The 24215-nt window shown below is 39.8% G+C and overlaps 5 non-coding genes across 5 annotated transcripts; 1 reads left to right on the top strand and 4 right to left on the bottom strand.

The window, feature by feature from the left end:
* Window positions 1-867: 867 nt before the first annotated feature.
* On the top strand, window positions 868-940 carry TRNAK-UUU (transfer RNA lysine (anticodon UUU)). Its single transcript has one exon. It is a non-coding gene; the product is annotated as a tRNA-Lys (tRNA).
* Window positions 941-4458: 3518 nt separating this feature from the next.
* Window positions 4459-4530, bottom strand: TRNAA-UGC (transfer RNA alanine (anticodon UGC)). The gene has a single exon. It is a non-coding gene; the product is annotated as a tRNA-Ala (tRNA).
* Window positions 4531-7924: 3394 nt separating this feature from the next.
* On the bottom strand, window positions 7925-7997 carry TRNAF-GAA (transfer RNA phenylalanine (anticodon GAA)). The gene has a single exon. It is a non-coding gene; the product is annotated as a tRNA-Phe (tRNA).
* Window positions 7998-18259: 10262 nt separating this feature from the next.
* Window positions 18260-18331, bottom strand: TRNAA-CGC (transfer RNA alanine (anticodon CGC)). Its single transcript has one exon. It is a non-coding gene; the product is annotated as a tRNA-Ala (tRNA).
* A 4378-nt stretch (window positions 18332-22709) lies between these two features.
* On the bottom strand, window positions 22710-22781 carry TRNAA-AGC (transfer RNA alanine (anticodon AGC)). The gene has a single exon. It is a non-coding gene; the product is annotated as a tRNA-Ala (tRNA).
* Window positions 22782-24215: the final 1434 nt, after the last annotated feature.

Below are 24215 nucleotides of genomic sequence, written 5' to 3'. Positions count from 1 at the left end.
AGAGTTTGGTACGTTCTGACCTGTTCCATCTCAAAGATACAATGGCGCATCCTCCAGGGAGAAAAGTCTGTAAGCTCAAACAGGAGCAGTGGGGGGTAAGAGCTAGGGCCTGGACTGAATGAGTCTGGTTAGACCAAGGAAATGCCTTCTGCTGTTTCCTATGAAATTGTTTTAGTTAAACCCCTTTCCTTCTTGAAATGGGTTCAATGAGAAGCATAGATTGGATAACGGTCCCTTGCTGTTTTCCTGTTTGGAGAGCTACTGGCTCCTGTAGAAGCTGAAGAATGTAAATCCACACCACGTTGGGCAGAATGCCTGGCCAGCATGAGCTGTTCCACCTGGTTCCCACCCTCCCGTCAGCCAGCTCCAAGACTCCCTTGCCAAAGGAATGTTTGGGGGCAATTTCATCCATCAACAGAAAGGGACCCATTATGGAACACTTTCTTGCATCTTCAAATTCCTCCTCCTTCAACTCTCTTTCCCTCTGTCTACAAAGGCTGCAAGAAATATGTACAAGACAATGCAGAGGGAGAGAAACAGAAATAGTGAGTGTTGCCTGGAGAAATTTAGGTGAGGTACTTGGCAAGAAATGAAACCCTCTTTGTCTAGCAATGTAGTCTGAAACTTGGCAATGCTTTGTCTAGGGGATGCAGCATCTCTGGTTCTGAAAACCTAGAGAAGGAAGACAAAGAAGAGAAGAGGAAGGAAAATGTTCCTAACGATTATAACATCTCTCTCAAACAGAATCTTCTTAGCAATGAGGAAAATCCAAGAAATCTGACTTGGGAACTAATACATGAAGGATAAAACGAATTGTCCAAATGTGTGAAGATAGATAAGATACTACGGGAAAAACTAACATTGTGGGCCTGGATAGCTCAGTCGGTAGAGCATCAGACTTTTAATCTGAGGGTCCAGGGTTCAAGTCCCTGTTCAGGCGTACTACCTCTGTTTTATATCTTTATTCATACAGGAAGAGTTGGGGGAAATGATATCCTGATTTTACACTGATTGAAACTTTGCTCATTGCTTTATAGGTGTGAAATTATTATGTGATAAATTTACCAACCCCAGGGGACAGTCTTGGGAAGTCATTTGGAATAGGGATTGCTGACCTGAAGATATGGATTTTATGTGGTTGCTTTATAGGTGTGAAATGATTACATGATAAATTTACCAACCCCAAGGGACAGTCTTGGGAAGTCATTTGGAATAGGGATTGCTGACCTGAAGATATGGATTTTATGTGGTTTTTAGAAGAGAGTCTCTTTCATCAGTTGACTGGGGAAAAAAATCAGCCAAGACTTCTGAACTCTTAAAAACAAAGGGAGAAAAAGGACTTGAAACCAGAGACACATGGCACTTTACCCGTATAGAGAAACAATTCAAATGACAGCGGCTATCTATCTCATCAGAAAACATAGAGGTCAGAAAGAGTGGTACAACATTTTCCAAGGGCTTAAAGAACAGAATTATTAAAAAAAAAAAAAAAAGAACAGAATTATCAATCCAGAATACAATATCCAGAGAAAATATCTTTCGGGAATGAAAAGAAAATCAATATATTCTCAGATAAAGGAAAACTAAGATAATTTGCTGCCAGAGAACTACCTTAAAAGAATGACTACAGTAAGTTCTCCAAACAGAAAGGAAATGATAGAGAAGGAATATTGAATATCAGGATGGAAGAAAAAAACATGGTAAGTACAATACACTTTCCTTGTCTTGAGCTTTTAAAATTATGTTTGAAAGTTGAAGCAAAAGTATAACACTGTCTGATGTGGTCCTAAATGTATGTGAAAGAAATAGTTAAGACAGTCATATTACAAGTGAGGAATAGTAAAGTGACAGAAAGGGAGGTAAGGTTGCTACATTTCACATGAACTGGTAAAATGGTACACCAGTACAGTCTAAGTTAAATATCTATAATGGAATTCTTACAGTAATGACTTTTAAAAATCTACACAAAAGGATACAATAAATAATAGTATAGATAAATGAATATGGAATTCCAAAATATATACAAGTAGTCCATAAAAAGGCAACAAAAAAAGAGAGAAGTGAACAATAAGAATAACAGAGAACAAACAGAAAACAAAAAAAATAAAATGCCGGACTTAAGCCCTACATACCAATAATTACATTAAATGTAAATAGCCTAAATGCACTAATTAAACCCACAGGGTAGATTAGAAAACATGACCAAACTATATGCTGTCTGTCTACAAAAAAATTCACCTCAAATATAACCTGTAAATATATAGGCAGTTTGAAGTTAGGAAGATTAAAAAAAAAGGCATGTCATGCAAACATCAATAAAAAGACAGCAGGAGTAGCTATATTAATGTCAAATAAAGTCAGTTTCATAACAAAGAAAATTATCAGAGGCAGAGAAGGACATCATATAATGATACAAGTGCCCATCTACCAAGAAGGGCATAGTAATCCAAAATACGTATGCACCAAACAACAGAGCTGCAAAATATGTGAAGGAAAAAAAAAATCTGATAAAACTGAAAGATAAAATATGCAAATCCACTTGAAAAATGCCATCAGCCACCGGAATCCAATCAACATAGAATGGTTCATCCAATACAAGCAGAGTATAGATTCTTTTCAAATCCATCAGAACGTATTCCAAGATAGAACATATCCTGGGACATAGAATAACCCTCAACAAATCTAATAGAATTGAAAGATACAGTGTGTTCTCTGACCACAGTGCACATTAGTCACAGAAAGATAAGAGGCAGATATTCAAACACTTGGAAACTAAACAGCACAGCTCTAAATAACCCACAGAATAAAGAGGAATCTCAATGGAGATTTAAAAATAAATAGAATGAAATATAAATACAATGTATCAAAATTTCTGATACACTAAGACAGCACTAAAAATTTCTGATACTTATTAAAACAGCACTGAGAAGGAAATTTATAGCACTCAGTGCATACAAGAAAAGAAAAATCACAAGTTAGTCATCTAAGTTTTCACTGAGATAGCCAAGGGGAAAAAGAGCAGAAGAAACCTAAGGCAAACAAAAGGAAGAAACTAATAAAAACAATACCCTTGTCAACGCCTGGGCCAGCACCATGGTTGGGAAATCCGGCATCGGTTTGTCTCCCGGGCTTTTGCAGCTCTGGTTCTGAGACGCACAGAGACCAAGTTGGGGACAAGAACAGACAGCAGGATGCTGCATCGATTTTTGCCCCTCTTAGTATATACGGAATCCTTTTCTTGAATGAAAGAACACCAGGGGGGAGGTTCAGCCGCTGGGCCCGACGTGCAAAATGAGCTCGCCGGTTGCCAAATTAGTTCTTGAGATCCCATTGTCCCTGTGGAAAGGGGAGACGCTTCCCACCTTCAGCCAAAATTTGTTCCGACAGTCAACTCAGGTACTAGGTTTGGAGGAAATTCTGAATTATCTCTGATGGGCTAAGCCAGAAATCGACCTTGTTTAAAAGCTCCCCCCGATGATTCTGAAAGTCAGCCAGGTTTGGCAGTTCTCGGCTTTAGAGACTCCAAGACGAGTGGGCTGATATCTTTGGGAAAGTTAACACCAGGAGGGAGATTAGTGCGAGAGCAGAATACAGGTAACGATAACGAAAGGCAGGCGTGGAGTCCGCAGCTTCACAGGAAGGTGGAGGAGGGAAAAAGTGGACGAGTGCTTAGGTTGGCGTTAGTTTCAGATGGGAGGAGAGGCGGTTAGTTACGCGTCTCTGCGGCGCTTCCTCTGGGTACGTGGGGAACAAGCAGGCCCATTCCCGGTAAAAGAAATGAGCTGAGACCGCTTTCCCGAAAGAAGATCCCCTTCGTTTTGTCCGACTGTCGCGGTTTTCAGAGAGCCTCGCTGCTCTTTCCGTGGTTGGAGCACTTGAGAGAAGTCCTGCGGTTGAGTTTCTGATTTTAGTGTATCCCGGTGGTATTGGAGGTTTCAGCCCGCGCGGCAGGGAGGCCACAGTGTCCGGATCCCCACGTGCTAGTGGTAGGAGAAGAGCGCAAGGTAGAAACAGGGACCGCCTTTGTCTTTAGACTTCACCATCTGAACTATACGTAGGAGTGAGTGTTTTTGTTGTTGTTGTTTGTTTAATGTGTTGAGCTTGGAATGCAAGACATGGAAGATAAGAGGGGTAAGGCAGTAACCAAGTATATTTAATTTGAAATGGTTTTCAGAGTCTGAACTCTAGATAGTTCCGGTGTGTAGGTTGTCCTGACTTTAATCTCAGGGCCAAGATTTCGAGACTGTTCCTGTTGGCATCCCGTTCTTTCTCCTACTTCCTTTTTGTCTTTCTTCTGCTTGTTGAAGTCGTCTTGGTGAGGTCGAGGCTCACAGCAAGAGAGGAGGGACTTCACCAGAATCCATTGGGTTATGTTTTTACTTTGTATGTGTACAGGACTATATAACGGGGAAAAAAGCTGCATTCCTTGAGGTTTGAGGGAAAAGTGAAACCAAGGCCTGGAGATGCCGGGGATCGAACCCGGGGCCTCATGCATGCAAAGCATGCGCTCTTCCACTGAGCTACACCCCCTCCCCGACAGGTTGCCTGATAATGCTTCTTTGGGAATAAATTTTATTTCCTGAGGCTCTGGATCCTTGGGTGTCTAGGTGGTAGAGGAACCAAAGAAGGATACTGATGCTTTAGAGTATAGAACTTGAAGTGGAAGGCAAAAGATTGGAAACACGTGTCAGATAACCAAAAGAAGTTGACACCATAGCTTTAAAACATAGTTGGGGTCTCCTATTATGCTTGGCAAGAGATCAAATCAAGTCCCAGTTTTTGGACCTTTTGATTTCCTCCAGATATGTCTTAACCTGAGACACAAGGCCATTGAAATTCAGCTTCTTTCCTGCCTAAAATGCTTCATGATCTTGGTTGTTTGCTCCATTGGAATATTAAGGACCAGATTTGATGGAGGAAAGCCACACGCAGTAAAAAACCCTAGAACGATGCATTCAACATTGCAATGTAAGGGGCTCTTTTTCTTTTCTAATCTAGGCACCCAGCTAATTTAGCAGGCCCCGCCAATAATCCAAAATCTCTTCTTCATAAGCATTCATAAGGCATGAATGAAACAACAGCTTCAGGGATGGAGAGGAATATTAAATTATGAGAGCGAGACCAAAGACAAATAGCCGCAAGACATTAGGGATAAAGGGGAAAAAAAGTATTTATTTATGTGTTTGTTTGTTTGTTCATGCATTTATTTAGGGAGGGAAAAAAGCTATGTCATTACCAAACAGAAGAAAGTGCAGAAAAGGGGTAGGTTTTAAAAATTCTTTTGGAAATGGGAGGAAGTTTGGAAGACGGAGAAGATGGGCAAGCCTTGCTCATGTTAAATTCAAGATCTATGTGGTGCACACTTGTGAGAATGTTACATGGTGAAATCACACAATTACCCCTGCCTCCAGATTTGGATTTGTGAGTGATCAGTAGATACAACTATGTGGAGGATGGATAAAGACAGAAAAGTATTCTCATTAGTGATATTCGTAGGAAAATAAATTTGCTCCCGGACATCTCTTGAACCCTGGGATTTATTGTGGTTAAGGCTGTGTTCTTTGAAATATATAAAAAGACTGCAAGAGAACCCATTTCCTGGCACCAGATTTCCAGTGGCTAACCCTTTCTCCTTCTGGTTTGCTCATTTATGGACTTTTGCCAATATTCATAAAATAACATTGAGTTCCTTTTGGAGCTGAAAGAATATGGTTTGTCTGACAGATTTGTTCTTTCAGTTGGCTCATGAAATTTTTAGCCCATGAAGTGCTTAGGAGGATATCTTGACTGTTTGATGTTGTAAAATATTAGGTTTATGATGCTTTCCAATATTAAGAAGGTTTTCAGAACCACTGCTTGGTCATAATTTTGTGTTACACCTGGTGAAAACTGCATGTCTATTGGGGTCTCAGGAATTCATAATAATAAGGTATGCCTTTTTTTTTTCTTTTTGCCCCATGAACAAAGTGGGGATTTTTAAAATTAAATATTTAGAGTTATAAAAATTGTTGAGTAACTATGTTGTACACCTGAAACTAATATGATATTGTAAATCAACTATACTTCAATTTTTTAAAAGTCTATAGCCATCTTCAGACTATGGATTCATTTAATACAGAATTCTTATCAGGAATTAAACTTCTAAATTGAGTGACAGAACACACTCATGCCATATATACTCAATTCAGAAAATCTGAAAATCTATGATGTGTATGTTTAACCCTGTACTGTCCAAAATGGTAGCCACTAGCCACTTTGAGTATTGAACACTTAAAAATTGAGATGTGCTGTAAGTGGAAAATATATATCAGGCCTCAAAGACTTAATATGATATTTAAAATGTAAACTATATCACTAATAATTTTTTGATTGACTATTTATTTAAATGATGTTTTTGATACACCAAGTTATTTAAATATTCTTCTTCAATGAAGACCACTTATTTTTATTTTTTATGTGACTACTAGAAAATGTAAAGTTACAAAAGTGACTCATTTATGGCTTTATTATATTGCTATTTGACATCCCTAGCTACAGAAGACATGACATGTTTAGATGCTGTTCTGGGAACACCAGAACCAAGGAATATAGAGCACAGTCTACCAGTTTCCTACTATGTGTGGACATGACAGAAAGCATTCACTTGCATGATCTCCTTTGGTATTTACAGTATCCCTTTTTACATAGACATCATTAGCCTCATTTTTTAGATATTGAATGTGAGGCTAATTATGTTTTGTGAACTACCCTAGACCTCCCACTTCAACAGAATCATTACTGTGTTAGGCAATAAAATACTCAATGATGCTGTTTGTCCAATCAGATACTTCTTAATGAAATAAAATGCAAGCTTCTGAATTGAGGAGGGATAGATTGTTAATGGATAAGTTTCTAAAGCCAAGTTCCTGTACAGCGAATGTCCCTACCTTGACGTTGCTTCTCAGTTTGTACCAATTTTCCATTTGCAACTTGATGCAGTTCTGATGTTGAAATAGTGTTTTATTTTCTTCTTTCAAAGTGTCCAAGAGTTGTCGGTGGAAAACAGACACTGTGAAACTGACACAGAAATTTGAAAAGAAGAAAACAATTCAGAATGACACAAGAGTGACCTATTATCCCTAACAAAGAGTTTCAAGAAATAAAGTCAAAATTAAAAGGAAAAAATGGGGTATTGGTACCTGAGTCTTGACGACTTTACTGTCCATTTGCTTTCATTTTTCAGTATTCTAGGTTCCCTTGTGAAAATTCAACAGAATAATTCTTAAAGAAGTGCTTATTCTCATTCTTTCCTGGATAACAAAACAGAAATAACTTAAGATGTGCAAATTCTAGACAGGGGTGGAAGGCTGAAGGAATGAATGTCTTGTCAAAAAGAAAACTCTGCATGTTCTTGTAATTGTTTAAAAGTTCAATGATGTTCAACAAAGCTCCTTATTCTAGCAGTTTAAAAACGGGGTGGACTCAAAATACAAACCCATATTTTCTGATTGGAAATTTTTCCTTGCATATACCACACCCACATATATACACCTACACAGTGTAGTAGTTCTTTTTTCTGCAGGTTTCCCCACCACCACCAACAACAATTCTTGTGATTAAAAAGATCACACGCACACACACAACATAAAGGCAGAAATGAATTGTAAGTGCAAGGCCATGTAGCATATTGGAATTTCCTAGCTCCTAGGAAAATAATTTTCTAGGTTTTGAAACTTTAAATAAAATATCGCTGTCAGGAAACACTTCGTGGAAGACACTTCACACACACACACACACACACACACACACACACACACACACACACACACACACCTTGATCGCGCTTGCAAAAAGCCGTAAAAATTGTAGTTATATACGGATTTTGGGGATTGGGGCATAACTGTCGTGTAACGGGTTAATAAATTACACCACAGTAAAACACTACTGCCGAAACCCGGGATCGAACCAGGGACCTTTAGATCTTCAGTCTAACGCTCTCCCAACTGAGCTATTTCGGCCACCTGGGAACACTTGGCTTAGCTGTTCTCCCAAAATTTAAAGTTTTCATTTGTGCGGGCCAGTCTACTCTTATTTTGTTCAACATCACCCATTCGTTCGCCCCAAAGTATATGGGCTCCCCTGAAATCCATGTCTAAAAATAGGATCCAGTTTTAGGAGACTGGATGGGTTGGTAGAGGAGGAGGGAAGTATAGGGAGAGAAATGGATTCGGCTACTCCACTACTCAAAGACAGCTCAGAAAACTAAGGCAATTCAAAATGAAATTATCGAGCCTCGACTTTCGGTTCTTTTTCTGTCTTGCTCTTCAATGACAAGGCTAAAAGGATTATTGGGCACGTTAATATGGAGACGGGCTTCTTGCTTCGGCTTGAGGAAATCCGGAAGGAACCAATTCTTTTCTTCTAGTCACTTCCTTTCCCTTGTCTTCCTTGTGCTGACACGTGGTTGTTAGTGCGGAGACACAGAGAGTAGAAACCGGAAGCATTTAAAGGCAATCCATCGGATAATGTGTCTATTTCCGTGTGAGCAAGCAAAGCGTAAAGGGAGAAAAATAGATGCACGTGTATGGTTTCCAGCCCTCTCGTAAGGAAAGGATAAACCACCACTGAACTACACCTCTCACGACAGAAAGGTCGTGAAGATCATCTTTGAAATAGTAACCATATTTCTGAGGGGGGTCTTCAAAGGTACGGTAGTTAGTTAGCCAGATAGAAAAGCCACTGCCTCAAATCCTACTCATTTCTTAAACCTCTAAACCCTATCCTCTTAAGCTGCTACACTGGGAGAAATGTAAGGGTCGCAAGCCAAATAGCACCGTTTCTGCTCTTAACACATTTAATCCTATCAGCTCTTTCCGAGGTTCCCGCCCCAGCAAACTGCCTGGAGGCGTTTTTTCTGCAACCACCAGGAAAGATTTCCAGATGGAACTTTTTTTTTTTTCTGACTTCAACCTCTCTCTCTTTTTCTCTTTCCTATTCTTACAAAAATTTTCAAGTCCTCTCCTTCTTAAGAAGAGATGAACTACAGTCTGAGAGAAGATATTTCAACACTCATGTTTTACGAAAGACGATTATCTGTGAAGAACTTCTACAAAACACTAAGAAAAAGACTAAAATCTCATTAAGAAAGAGCAAATTAACATGCACTTCACAAAAAGAGGATACCCAAAATAGCCAATAAGCAATTTAAAAGGTGCCCAACATAATTTGCTATGAGGGAAATGTAGATTTAAAAACCAAATGAAATAATACTTCTCTTCACCAGAATCAATTACCTTAAGAGAACTGACAATATCAAGTGCTGCTGAGCACGTGGAGCAACTGGAATACTCACTCACACAACTGCTGATGAGACCGTAAACTGGTGCACACACATTGGGAAACTATTTGGAAATACTGACTAAATCTAAATATACATGTAAGCTATGCCCCCAAAACTCCACAGCTGCATTTATACCCAACAGAAATGCATGAGTATTTCCCTTGAAAGACAAATATAGGAATGCTAGTGACCACATTAGACATTTCAGCCCCAAACTAGAAGCACTCTAAATGTACGTTGACAGTAAAATGAATTAAAAAGTTGTGATGCACAGTATTCATACAATGGAATATTACCAAGCAATGAAAAAGAACTGCTGCTACTAGCAATAATATGGATATATCCAACTTTTTAAAAATTGAGTGAAAGAATCCACACTCAAATGAGTACATACTGTATGATTCTACTTATATTATTTCAAAATGCAAGAAAAAGTAATCTATGGTGATAGAGGTCAGAGAGTGGCATTGATTGGGATGAGGCACAAGGAAGCAGCTGGGGGCTGAAAAATCATGTATCTTTGCCAGAGCTGTTGGTTACATGGGTGTGTGCATACGTAATAACCCATCAAGCTGAATCATTAAATTTCATGCATTTTTGTTTACATTAATTAAGCCTCAATTTAAATAACAAGAAAAGAAGAAAAAGGATCTCCTTGGATACCTCATCACCTCCAGTACATCTTATCTCATTAGTGCTTTTCAGATTGTGGTCTGCAGACTGGTGCCTGGCTAAGAATTGTATTTTACCTGTCTGTGAGCATTAGGAACTTTTTATAAGAAGTGAACAGTGCCAGGACATAGGACTCCTTTTGTTAAACAAAATAGAAACAATTTCAGGGGCTTTCAGGATTTCAGAAATAATAATCTCTGGAATGAGGAAAGGACAGCACCCAAGAACCACCTGCTCAGTGAGTTTTAATAAACCCCTGTGTATATCTGGACAGGTTCTGAAATCTCAATCTCCAATTCTGAAAGGGTCGAGCTTTTTGCCTTTAGCCAAAATTTGGTGTGAGTGGAAATTCGGATGCAAGTCTTTGGATGACTTCCACTAAAAATATTTTAGATTCTCTTACTGATTCTTTCTCCCCCCAGCATTTCTCTATCTACCCAGGGCTTTAGCCCCAGCCATGCACCTAGCCCCCCACCAGACCAAGCATCAGCCTATGCTGGGGAAAGGCTGATCTGGGAACATAAGGAAAGAAATTAGAAAGCAATGTGGAAATTAAAATATCAGCTACACACGAGTGTCTCAATACAGAGATTAAAATGTGTGTAAATGCGACTAGTAGTGCGCTAAGCTACTGTGCAAATTTCATTCCGGAGCACACAGTAGAGAGGAGAGGAGTGCCAAAAGAGGGAAGAGGCGGGGTGGGGTGAAGTGGAGGAAGAAAAGGAGAAAAGGGACAGAGAGGAAGTGGGCAAAGGAAAAGCATCCTCAAAATGATTAGGATGTGAGCGGAAGTTGATGGGGCGAGGTGGTGGGGGGGTGTCTAAGCTCCACGTCTCTCCGTGGCTTCGTCTGGGTATGAGGGAAGAGATGAGATCTTTTTCTCTCAAGGGAGGTAGGCTTGTCCCAGAAAAGGATTTGGCTCTTTATGTCGAGGACTGTTCTGGCTTCGGGAGTGCCTCGCAACTCTCCATTGCTGGATAGACAGGCTGAGCGCTTTGGGGGACGAACGTGAGGGTGAGATTTCGTTTGAAATTCGGGAACCTCTGGGACTGGTAGTTTGGAAGCTGCAGGGATGCCCCGGTTTGGGGGCGTGGATGCGGTGGGACCAGAGTCAACAGTAGAAGCGGCAGCTTTGAGGTTGAACACAACCGAGACTGTGGAAGCATCTTATTTTTTTTAAGGTTTTGCTTGAAAAGCAAAAAATTGAGAAAGTTCCCGTTTGCTAGCTGCACATATTTGTAACTCTTAGAAGCTTATTGAAACACAACTTTCTCCTGAAGAAACTCTTCCTGGCATTTGCAACAGGCTCCTTTACTCCTCACACGATGCTCTTGCTTCAAAAGGAGGGTCTGAAGACTCTGGTTGTGGAAAGTCACTGTCACTGAACAGTCGGTGATACCTACAGACGAAGCCATGGTCTCTTCACTCCTAGTACAGGCACAGAACAATATAGATGAGTCCCTCACAAGTCAACTGGATGACCTCAAGATTGGCTGTACAGGTGGTTTGTGACTGCCTGGTGGACAGTTACAGCTTCTGGAGAATAAAAAAAGGGGAGGATGCATTATGGAAGACCTCCAGGTTTCTTGGCTTCTGTAGATGGAGAAAGAGACTGCTTTTCTGCTTTCTGAATGTTTAGCAGTTTGCTGGCTTGGTTTTCCCTTTGGTGGCTGAAAACAAGAATAGATTTTTTTTAAAAATCCCTATCAAACTACCAATGGCATTTTTCAGAGGACTAGAACAAAAAATTTCACAATTTGTATGGAAACACAAAAGACCCCGAATAGCCAAAGCAATCTTGAGAAAGAAAAATGGAATTGGAGGAATCAGGCTCCTGGACTTCAGACTATACTACAAACTTACAGTAATCAAGACAGTATGGTACTGGCACAAAAACAGAAATACAGATCAATGGAACAGGATAGAAAGCCCAGAGATAAACCCACGCACATATGGTCACCTTATTTTTGATAAAAGAGGCAAGAATATACAATGGAGAAAAGACAGCCTCTTCAATAAGTGGTGCTGGGAAAACTGGACAGCTACATGTAAAAGAATGAAATTAGAACACTCCCGAACACCATACACAAAAATAAACTCAAAATGGATTAAAGACCTAAATGTAAACATTTAAACACTATAAAACTCTTAGAGGAAAACATAGGCAGAACACTCTATGACATAAATCACAGCAAAGATCCTTTTTGACCCACCTCCTAAAGGAATGGAAATAAAAACAAAAATAAACAAGTGGGACCTAATGAAACTTAAAAGCTGTTGCACAGCGAAGGAAAACATAAACAAGACAAAAAGACAACCCTCAGAATGGGAGAAAATATTTGCAAATGAAGCAACTGACAAAGGATTAATCTCCAAAATTTACAAGCAGCTCATGCAGCTCAATATCAAAAAAACAAACAACCCAATCCAAAAATGGGCAGAAGACCTAAATAGACATTTCTCCAAAGAAGATATACAGATCGCCAACAAACACATGAAAGGATGCTCAACATCACTAATCATTAGAGAAATGCAAATCAAAACCACAATGAGGTATCACCTCACATCAGTCAGAATGGCCATCATCAAAATATCTACAAACAATAAATGCTGGAGAGGGTGTGGAGAAAAGGAAACCCTCTTGCACTGTTGGTGGGAATATAAATTGATACAGCCACTATAGAGAAGAGTATGGAGGTTCCTTAAAAAACTAAAAATAGAACTATCATACGACCCAGCAATCCCACTACCGGGCATATACCCTGAGAAAACCATAATTCAAAAAGAGTCATGTACCAAAATGTTCATAGCAGCGCTATTTACAATAGCCAGGACATGGAAGCAACCTAATTGTCCATAGACAGATGAATGGACAAAGAAGATGTGGCACATATATACAATGGAATATTACTCAGCCATAAAAAGAAATGAAATTGAGTTATTTGTAGTGAGGTGAATGGACCTAGAGTCTGTCATACAAAGTGAAGTAAGTCAGAAGGAGAAAAACAAATACCGTATGCTAACACATATATGTGGAATCTAAAAAAAAAAAAAAAATGGCTGTGACGAACCTAGGGGCAGGACAGGAATAAAGATGTAGAGTATGGACCTGAAGACATGGGGAGTGGGAAGGGTAAGCTGGGACAAAGTGAGAGAGTGGCATGGACATATATACACTACCAAATGTAAAATAGATAGCTCATGGGAAGCAGCCACATAGCACAGGGAGATCATCTCGGTGCTTTGTGACCACCTAGAGGGGTGGGATAGGGAGGGTGAGAGGGAGACACAAGAGGGAGGAGATATGGGGATATATGTATATGTATACACTTTGTTATAAAGCAGAAACTAACACACCATTGTAAAGCAATTATACTCCAATAAAGATGTTAAAAAAAAAAAAAAGACGGTGTATCCTGTGGATTTCTGCTTAGGCATTGTGATACCAGAATCTGAAGCTGTGCAAAGAGCTCTGATCTGGAGATACAGGTTGTTCAGTAGTTTGGAAGGAGGGTGTCCCTGGAGAGTAAGTAGAGTAAGGTTGGAAATGATCTGTTGGGATTGGGAGAATAAGAGCTATTTCTCTATTTGTGGGAAACAAAGAAATGAACTTTCCCCTAGATTGATCTTGGACCCCAGAGTTCAGAATGTTTGCCATTTCAGACTGGAAACTTTCTTCGAACACCCAGAGAAGTACTATTTCCCTTTACAGATTTCTGCTGAGGTGACTGCTATCTTTTCCTTGTTTGTCATTTGTTTGTAGTTAAATGACTTTTATGTAAGCTCCAGAGTTTGAGGGGCTCTGAGACAAAAAGTGCCCACCAGCACACCGTCATCAACCACTGGCAGTGAAATCTAGTGAAATATTTTAGTGAAATCTTCTCAGCCTCCTTCATCCTGGTTAGGAAGGAGCTAGAATAAAAGAACCATAGAAGAACTTAAGTGATTAACTTTCTGACAAGGAATCAGATGGCTTGTCCACTAGGCCACACAGACCCGCGTTTGCTAAGGCTTTCAGATTCCATACAACTGGAAATTGGGTGGTTGGGAAAACCTATTGACAGTGGCCCACGTGCTAGTGATTGCTGAGAGTGCTTGGAGAGATGCAGTCAGTAATAGAGCAAACAACAGATAACTTTAGTGAAGGAGCACAATTCCTCCCTGTGTCCCAAAAAGGTTAAGAAAGAATTGCCATAGCCAAGACAACTGAGTTTGACAAAGATATTTCAGGAAGCAAGAGTTCTTAGGGTATGTGGGTAAGAAGAAAATACAAAAGTGGAGGTCCTACAGATTGAACTGAGGACCTTGTACATGCTAAGCCCACACCCTCCCACTGAGCTATACCCCCTCACTCTTATCAGCTTCTCAAAAGACTCTCTGTGACCTTCTAGTGACCAGCATTGTGTCTTTGAAGACCAAGTTATCAAAATAAGCCACCTTAAGTTCAATTCTGCTATTTCTAAACTCCTTACACTTTATCGTCTCTCAGGCATTGCTACTCCAGGAGAAAGGAACCTTAATGGTAGAAAGAAAGGCACTGTTCTTGATTCATGGCCAGCTTGTGATCAGAATCTGATCACAAAGTTGGGCCCCCATCAGATTAGATTGCTTGGATTGTGCTTCCATTCCATCACTTGGGTGAGTCACGGGACACAACATTCTCCCACAATTTATCTGAATATTACTCTCTGAATTCTTTTGACTCTTGGAAACATTAATGTTTTACATAGTCAAAAAATAAAACTGACTCAAGTGTGTGTGAAACTAGTGCAAAATTGAATATGAATAGAAAAAAATCTAACTGCATTTCAAAAGGATAACATAACCTCATTCAAGAGAAAAAGAAAGAACACATCCAAATAAATGTTTTACACAGTACTTTATCCCAATTGTAAAAACAAGAAAAAAAAAGCAAACAACTCATAACCTCTATGTAGCAGGGTTATTTTTTGTAGTGTTAAGGGTATGTCAATTCTGATATTTTGTGTGAATTTTATTTATTTTTATGAGTGCGTGTGTGTGTGTGAATTTACTTTTGTGTGGTTGGGAAAATGAACACATATATTGTTGTTGGAATTCAGGGCTCTCACTGTAAGAGAAGGAGGTAAGTAACGAATAGCCCTGTTGGCTCTGGATATGAAATATGTGTGTGTGCGTGTGTGTGTGCACGCGTGCACACCTGTTTGTGTATCTGTCATTTTCCTTCCAGATCTGTCTGCTAACAGGGCCTAGAAAAACTAATACCTCAGTAGCAATAAGCAATGCTAGTCCCATATCTTGATTTTTGAATACCAATCCCCACTAAAAGGAAACAGCTACTTGTAGGATTCACAGACTCTAAGACTGGATGAGGGAGAGTACAAGATGATCCTAAGTGATCTCTCTGTGCTAGAATATAACTGCTCAAAAATCATGAGGACAGGGCTTCCCTGGTGGCGCAGTGGTTGAGAGTCTGCCTGCCGATGCAGGGGACACAGGTTCGTGCCCCTGTCCGCGAAGATGCTACATGCCGCGGTGCGGCTAGGCCCGTGAGCCATGGCCGCTGGGCCTGCGGGTCCAGAGCCTGTGCTCCGCAACGCGAGAGGCCACACCAGTGAGAGGCCCGCGTACCGCAAAAACAAAAAAAATCACGAGGACAATTCAAAAGGATCCAGAAACCAACTTAAGGGGCCTCTCACTGGTCAAATCTGGGGCAGTCTGAGATGAATAATGACAATAAAGATTACCATCCTTGGATACTTAAATGAATAAATATGGAAGAAGAGAAATTTTTCCTTACCGTGGTATGCCAGCTAATAAATGCAGAGGTAGTAACAAAGTTATAAAATTACCATCAGAATAATAATAGACTCTGGCAAAATTCATAGATCAGTGCTAAAAGCATAGGTAAACTTTTGATGAGGATTGGAATATCTATATAGTCTCAAGAGTATCCCTTACTGATTACTTATTAATTATGAGGGAATGAGTTTATGGGGAAAGAAACCTATTAGACACAACTTTAACCAAGAAATCAAAGCTGACATCACTAACAATGGGAGAAACTGACATCACATGCCCCTTGGTGTGATAGAGGGAAACATAATTTCTGTGATATTCCTCCCAAATGTTCATAACCTGAGCTTAGTCTAATCAAAACATAAATTGAAGAATATTCTGCAAAATCATTGGCACGTGCTCTTCAAAAACATATCAATCTCACAAAAGGCAAGATTGAGAAACCGTTCCAGATTAGAGACTAAGGAGTAACTAAATTCATATGTGACTCTGGAATGGACCCTAGTTTGGGAGAGAAATTTCTATAAAGTATTTTATTGGTAAAATTAGTTAAATATGCACTGTATATTAGAAAAGACTTCTTATCACTGTTAAATTTCCTGAATTTGATCATTGTGCTGTGGTAAGGAAATGCCCTTACTCTTAAGAAATATATATTAAATGTATAAAATAAAAAGATTACGATGGAAGTGTATAATAAGAAGATTTGTGGAGAAAAAGATATAATATCTGCAAATTGTTCTCAAATAGTTTAGAAAAATATTGTTTGTCCAAGTAATTATATATTCCACAGGTTTTGGTTATTGAGGGAGAGGCAACCCAGTGTTCTGAAATGATCCCAAGATTTGGACAGTAGGTGCTTCTTAAGTGGTTCCCATCATATTGAAAACATTGCTAAGCAGAGACAAAGATGCAAATTTCCCAATTTATATTAGAATTTAGCGGTGTTTTGCTCTCTTTTCCTTTCACACTCCTTGCTTGTGAATTAAGCAACTAAGGACATTTGAAAGAGATTGAATTTCTTTCTCAGAGCTGAGAGGTGAGGAGGGAAAGAAAGAGTAAAGCTGGGAGACAGAATTCCCTTCCCTCTCTAATATTCAGCGGTGAAGATGGGCAGAGATAGTGATGGATTTGTAACCATAATGGCCCTTTAACGGGGCCATCAATGGACTAGAAATTTTGAGGAGTGCCTGGAAAATGCAAAGCAGAAGTGATTATATGGGCAGGAAACAGTAGAGGAAATGGCTGGTTTTTCGCTACAGTGAAAATGTCTAAGACATTTGTGAACTACATGTCTTCTTGTTTTGGCAGCGAATAATTTCCATTTTGACATACATACCAAAAGAATTTTTTTCTTGCCACTTCTTCATGGTAGCATATTTGTTGTTAACTGACATTTCCAGGCATAATCTTATTTAGAGATTTGAAAAGAAGGAACAATGGATGAGTGACAAAATAAAAGGAAATTGGATAGTACAAAATAGCAATTTGGCATGTGTAAGCTGAGTCGTGTAAAGCTGATTCTTTTTTGTTGTTGTTCATGTTTGGCAGGACTCTAGCTTCTTGACAGCTGTCCTTCCCGGTAGCAACACCCACTTGTTCAACTAGTATTCTCCAGTTTATTTTTGGACTAAACTTTTGGTGATGGAGAGACTAATCAGAGGGAAGACTTTCTGTTTCTCATCCTAAAACTTCACATAAAACAAAGGAACCTAAAGCAATTTTTCCTCAAGCCTCTTATTTTCTTCTCCTTTTTCTCTTCTCTCAGTAATAGTGGAAAATAGAAGCCAAGGTGAAAAGTTACGATGGCACACTTGTTTTGGGTTTAGGGGATCCTATGAATAGTAGGCTGAATAATTGCTCCCAAAGATAGCAGGTCCCAATCCCCAGAACCTGTGAATGTTATCTTATATAGAAAAAGTCTTTGCAGATGCAATTACATTAAAGATCTTGAAATGGAGAGATTACTTTGGATTATCCGGGTAGGCCTGATGTAATCACAAGTGTCCTTAAAAGAGAGAGGCAGAGGGAGATTTCACACACACAGAGGAGAAGGCAGTGTGACCACGGAGACAGAGATTGGGGTATTGCTGCCACAAGCCAAGGAATGCCAGCTGCCATCAGAAGCTGGAAGAGGCAAGAACGGATTCTCCTCCTAGAGCCTCTGGAGGTAGCAGCACTCTGCCAACACCCTGATGTCGGTCTAGTGATATTAATTTTGGACTTCTGGCTTCCAGAAGGGTAAAAGAATAAATTTCTGTTGTTTTAAACCACCAAGTTTGTGGTAATTTGTTATAGCCTCCGTGGGAAACTAATAGACTTCTACTCTGTCGGCTGACTTGAGTGGTTTTGAGGCTCATGAAGTCTAAATAGTGCAGCATTAAAATGAACGTCTTAGATCATATGTTTACTTTTCTTGTGAGCAGGCAATGGGTAAAGGAATCAGGAAAAAGAACAGTTAAATCTCATAGCTTCCTGAAAGCCCACAGCTGGAGGTGCCGGGGATTGAACCCGGGGCCTCGTACATGCGAAGCACGCGCTCTACCACTGAGCTACACCCCCTTCCTGGGAGGATGGTGGAGGTCCTTCAAGAAATATCTCACTGTATTCTGTGGTCCCATCTCCCCAGCTGCCGTGTTTGTTGTTTTAGCAGTACTGTGTGTCGGAGCAGGATTTGTGACTGCTTTAAGATAGAGAAGGCCAGGGAGCTGTGGGTGATACTGATTCTTTATCAAATAAAACTTGAAGTGGAACGAAAAATATTGAAAACGTGTGTCAGAAAATTGACGAACTTTTCCTTGGATAAAACACTTCTTGCTATTTGCTGTTTGCTCCACAGGAATGTTAAGGGCAAGATTTTAATGGGAAAACCCCAGGTGAAAATAAAAACCACCGGCAATTCGTTCAGCGATTCATTCCCAACAGTCTATTCATCTTGATTACATCCTGATGGCAACTAGGAAGGTTCATAGAATAGTCTAGGAGAATAGTGCTCAAGGCACACACTAAACAGCAGATTCAGGGATGGAAAGAAGTGTTGATTAAAAGCAAGTTAATAGGTATCTAGACACAGATTGGAGATACCTACTGGGTTTACAGAGCAAGAAACAAAGTGGGAGGCACATAAGAGAACCCAGTCATCCAAGAAACAGGAAGAAAAGCAAAAAAGAGATCTATTGTTCTTTTGTGCCCTCGGCAGCAAAAGCTCGGAGTCCTAACCACCGGACCAGGCCTTTACCCTGGGGAGCTCCTCCTCCCCCTCCTCCTCCTCCTCCTCCCCTCCTCCCCCTCCTCCTCCCCTCCTCCCCCTCCTCCTCCCCTCCTCCCCCTCCTCCTCCCCTCCTCCCCCTCCTCCTCCCCTCCTCCCCCTCCTCCTCCCCTCCTCTTCCTCCTCCTCCTCCTTCCTCGGAATGGAAGAGAGATTATGCGGAGGAGATGGTTTTGGACGTGCTGAATTTAACAGATCCATCCATAGGTTCCCGCCTGTCAGTGTAGCGCAGTGAACTCAGCTCAGCGCTCTGATATGAATACACGGGAGTGGCAGTGCTCAGAAGACACAGCACACAGAGAGGGAGCAGAATGAGAACTGAAAACGTCCTTTGAGATTTAGCGATCAGGAACTCTTTTACTGATAGTTGTGCAAAGCCAAAAAACAAAAACAAAAGCAAACAAACAAAAATGCTTCTTAGTCTGATCTTGAACCCTAGCAGTAGCACTGGTTAGCATCATGGCCTTGAAACTTCCACAGAAGGCCCAGAAAGACTCCTAGTATGTGTTATATCCTCCTCATTCATCTTATGTCTTTGCCTATACTAGTAAATATATCATTGAATATCTTTTGGAATTGAGAGGACATTATTGGTTTGGCAGAATTTCTCTCTCAGTTGGCTCATGGGGCTGGTAGAATAGATAGGAGGAGACAGAAGTGGCAGGTTTCACTGAAATTGAGTGCTAGGGAAGAGGCACCCACAAAATTCTGCAAGCTCTAGTATATGAGTGTGTGTGTATGTGTGTGAGAGAGAGAGAGAGAGTCCAGGAGGATGAGTAGGAAATTATTACACTAGGCTGTTTGAGTGTGAAAGCACAAATATGAAAGTTTCCAGAGTCATTGAAATTGGAGAAGCCTAACTACAGTTACAATAACAGAAGTTCCTTACAAGGAGTTTTGGCTTCATTTTGTTTTTTTCTGTTTACTCCAACATACACTGAACACCAAAACTGTTTATCAATTTTCTGTGAAAATAATCAGCAATTAGCAGATGTATGAAGTGCTTTTCTAATGCATCTAAAACCAGGGAGAAAATTGTAACTGGTTGGGTGCCATTTTTTAATGACAGACAAGGATGAAAGGGTAAAGAAGATGTTATATATCAGAAACATGGATGGGTCTTGAAGACATTGTGTTAAGTGAGATGTCAGACAGAGAAAGACAAATACTATATGATAGCCCGTATATGTGGAATCTTAAAAACAACAACAACAACAAAAAAAAACAGAGTAGAATGGTGGTTACCAAAGCCTGAGGGGTGGGGAATTGGAGAGATGTTGTTTAAGGGCACATACTTGCAACTAGTAGACAAATAAGTCCTGGAGATCTAATACACAGTCCAGAGACTACAGACCACAAAACTGTGTTGTAAACATTTAACTTGCTAAGAGACTAGATCTTAATTGTTCCCACCACTAGAAGAATAATTATGTGACACAGTAGAGCTGTTAGCTAACACACACACACACAAAGTTGACAGACCAAAAGGGATAAAGTATTCATGTAAAAAGATTTTATGTAATGCTCTGGAATTTGAATTAACACTCATGATGCTTGGTGTTTACAACATCTCGATTTGTTGACCTGGACAGAGAGGTTTAGTCATATTGCTCTAAGTTCCCCACCTTGATTGAATATGAAGAAACTGTTCCTAGAGTAGGCAGTAAAGGATTAAGTATTCTTTATTCTCCTATTAAATATGTCTTTGAAAAAAATAAATCACTGCCTTTTGAGTCAGAGTGACTGCATGGCCTAGTGGATATTGTCTGCGTCCATATTCCTATGCAGCCAATGGTCCTGCCCAACTGTGACCTCTCACACATTCACAGAGGGTGTCACACACATGGCCACCTCCCCTTTCCTCTCAGAGGTCCTTAATCTTTGATTCCTCCCCGAAGAAAGCTAAACAAAAGCTTGTTGAAGGATAGAGCCCCTAAATAAAACATAGTTGAATTTCCAGAATTCATCTACAATGTACTTTAAAATGAGCCCTTTTTGTCCTGGGCCAAAGTTAGACACAGCTAGCCTTCAAAGAAGTACCTCCATTTGTCACATGTTGCTTTTATTGGCATATAATTTTTTTGAAATTTCCACTCTATATTTCCTATGGTTTTCTCATACTAAGTTCTTGGCTTTCCCACTCTATCCTCTTCTCCCTTAAATTTCAGAGGTGAACTTCCTTGGAGAAGTCTATGGCTGGAAGGGAAAAAAAAGCTCCATTTGGACCTGAGCCCTAATATAATACGTAAAAGCAATGGTAAGAATTCATGATATTCTTTTTCAAGTTTAGTCTATTTGCCTTTTGCAACTTGATGAATTTCTATGGTTGGAGCATGTGAATACATTTCTCCTGACACAGTAGATACAAGTGGCAAAATGACATTGTAAAATTGTACTCTGAAAACAAGAGAGAAAAATATGTCAACAGAACCGAAAATGACCTATTACTCCTATTAAAGAAAATCCGGCTCCTGAGTGCTAGCTCTTATTCTTCCTTTGAAGAGGTAAATTCCAAAGTGAAGGCATTTTAACTCGAGAAAGATCTTATCCTATTTAAGATGTTGCCGAGCAGAAACAAACTTCCTAGTTTATACTGGAAGCTAGCACCGTCTTGATTGCAAAACTTGCAAAACTTTTATTAAAAAGAAACTTCACATCTAATTCAATTATGTATATTGAGTCAAAGAATTAATATTAATAAATATCATATTACCATGAGAGGGGAAACAGTGTCAATTATTAGAATACAAAAATTGTTCAACAATAGAAATACATTTTTTGCAATTGTTTTTTCTACATTAGAGTAGGAAGTTGCAAAAAATTATAATACAACCATATATTTATAATATATACCCTTTAAGTCCACATCATAGCACTCAAACCAGTGATTCTCAAACTTTCACGTGCAAAGGACACACTTGGGGATCCTGTCGCAATGCTGATTCTAGTCCAGTAAGTCTGGGGTGGAACTGACATCCTGCATTTCTAACAAGCTCTCAGGTACCACCAACTCCTTTGGTCCAAGGACCACACTGACCCTGGGTCTGGAAAATTCCTTTCTGTTAGAGGGTGCAACAGTCTCAGATAAAATTACTTCTGTATATCATCTAAATTATCTAGTTAAATCCTATTCTCGGGTAAGAGTAAAGACAGAACAAAACTGGAAATTAATCTGTGACTTCTGAAATCTTCAGCCCAAGGTATTGCTCAATGTATTCCCAATGGAGCTACTGCTGCCTAAGTGTGACTTCTCCACATCCACTGATGAAAATAAATTTCTCGAGGTCCCATTTTGGAACGCTCTCTTCTTGCTCAACCTTCAGTCTGATCATGGCCAATACGGCTCAGAAAACAAAAGAAACTAAGAAAAATTGTCTTGCGACCATGTGTTTCCTTTGTTAAATTTTCCCATCCTTATCTTTTCTTTCCTGCTTTATTAATAATACTGTGACGTGCTTTTTGTTCCGGAATCTCGAGCTGCTGGATGGGCCCAGACTTTGTCTTCTCGTTCCATCTTTTCCTCCTTTCACAGCCACCCTGGGTGTTGCCAAACCCGAGAAGTAGAAACAGGGCAGCGCCAATACTGATAGCAAATAGTTGCGAAATCGGTTTACTTTCTTTTTGAGCAGGGAAAAAAAGTAAAATGGGGAGAGAAACAAGAACTTTCAAAAGTGGAGGTGCCGGGGATTGAACCCGGGGCCTCGTGCATGCTAAGCACGCGCTCTACCACTGAGCTACACCCCCTCGCTCCAACTGCGCCCTCGGGAATATATACAAAACACAACATAGCCATTTTGAGTAGGTTTTACAAGAATTAATATCAAGCTAAAGTCCAATCTACCTAATTTCGCTTATTTCCGAAATCTTAAATTTGGAACCTAAATCTAGGTCCTATGACATGCTTTGCTAAAAGAGTAAGTTGCATTCTAGACGGAAAGCCCTTATTGGTGGTCCTGGGACCTTTTCGCTCCAATCAGTCTGGAGTCACTTCCTTGACGCCTCTAGAAAACCACGGAATGAAATATTTTCTCTCCTATTTTCACTCCCTCCTTTCCTCTTTTCTTGCCGCTTGAAAGGGCTGCCAGAAAGACACAAAGTATAATGCGGGGGATGCAAAAATAGAGACCATATGAGCTCCAGAGGGGAGAGAAGACGGTAGGACAAATGGAGAGCTGTTTGTTTTGGTCGCCGAGGAAAGAGGGCGCATGGGCTATGATCGCGCCCCCCTTGGGGGTGGAATTGAAGGCCATTAGGAAGGCTACACCTGTGATGCACATTAACCCTCTGTAAAACCCTCCGCACGGTGGGACTGGTTCACTAACCACATCCTTCTCTGAGGCTCTGAACCTCTCGCTTTCAGCCCCACAAACCGACAGAGCCTCAGATAAGATTGGAGAAGTCGCTTATACGGGCAAAAGACATAATAAGGTAATGCGGTAAATAATACTTCTCCAATCAGAGATGAAAAGGCCGTTAATAAAATGACAAATAACGAATCAAACACTCAGTTCAAGATGTTAGAAAATGAACAAAATAAGCCAAAAAGAATGAAGAAGGAAGGGTTCATAAAGACAAACTCAGAAAATGAGTTATTTAAAAGTAGAACTAATAAAGAAAAAAGCTGGTTATTTGAAAAGTCAACAAAATAGACAAACCTCTAACCATCCTAATCAAGAAGAGTGAAAATAAGTGAAAATACACAAAATTAGAACTGATGGGAGAAAATAACTATCAAAACAGAAAAACATTTTTAAAATCATAAGACACAACTCAGTAAATGATTTAAAAACTTTAGATGAAGTGGATTTTATAAATGCATTACCCAAATTACTTCTTGTAGAGACAGAAAGTCTAAACAGACCATTACTATAGAAAAATAGAAAAACAGTTGAATAGGTATGTCCCCCAAAAGGGCACCAAGCACAAATACTTTCACAAAGAAATTTTACCAAACTGTTAAATATCAGAGAATCATGATGCAACTTAAATTTTCAAAGCACAGAAAAAGGAGCCCCTCCAATTCATTTTATAAAGTGAGTATAGCGTTCATCACAAACTTTTTAAGTTCACACAGAAAATGAAAACTATAGTCTAATTTCACATAATACAGAACATCCAAGTGGGGTTTATTCCAGAAATGCAAAGATCACTCATTATTAAGGAAGACATTAACAAAGA

Source organism: Lagenorhynchus albirostris, chromosome 10 (assembly GCF_949774975.1).
Source record: "Lagenorhynchus albirostris chromosome 10, mLagAlb1.1, whole genome shotgun sequence".
NCBI classification, from domain to species: Eukaryota; Metazoa; Chordata; class Mammalia; order Artiodactyla; family Delphinidae; genus Lagenorhynchus; species Lagenorhynchus albirostris.
Note: the sequence above shows the minus strand (reverse complement) of the source record. Positions and strands in the feature narration are given on the sequence as shown.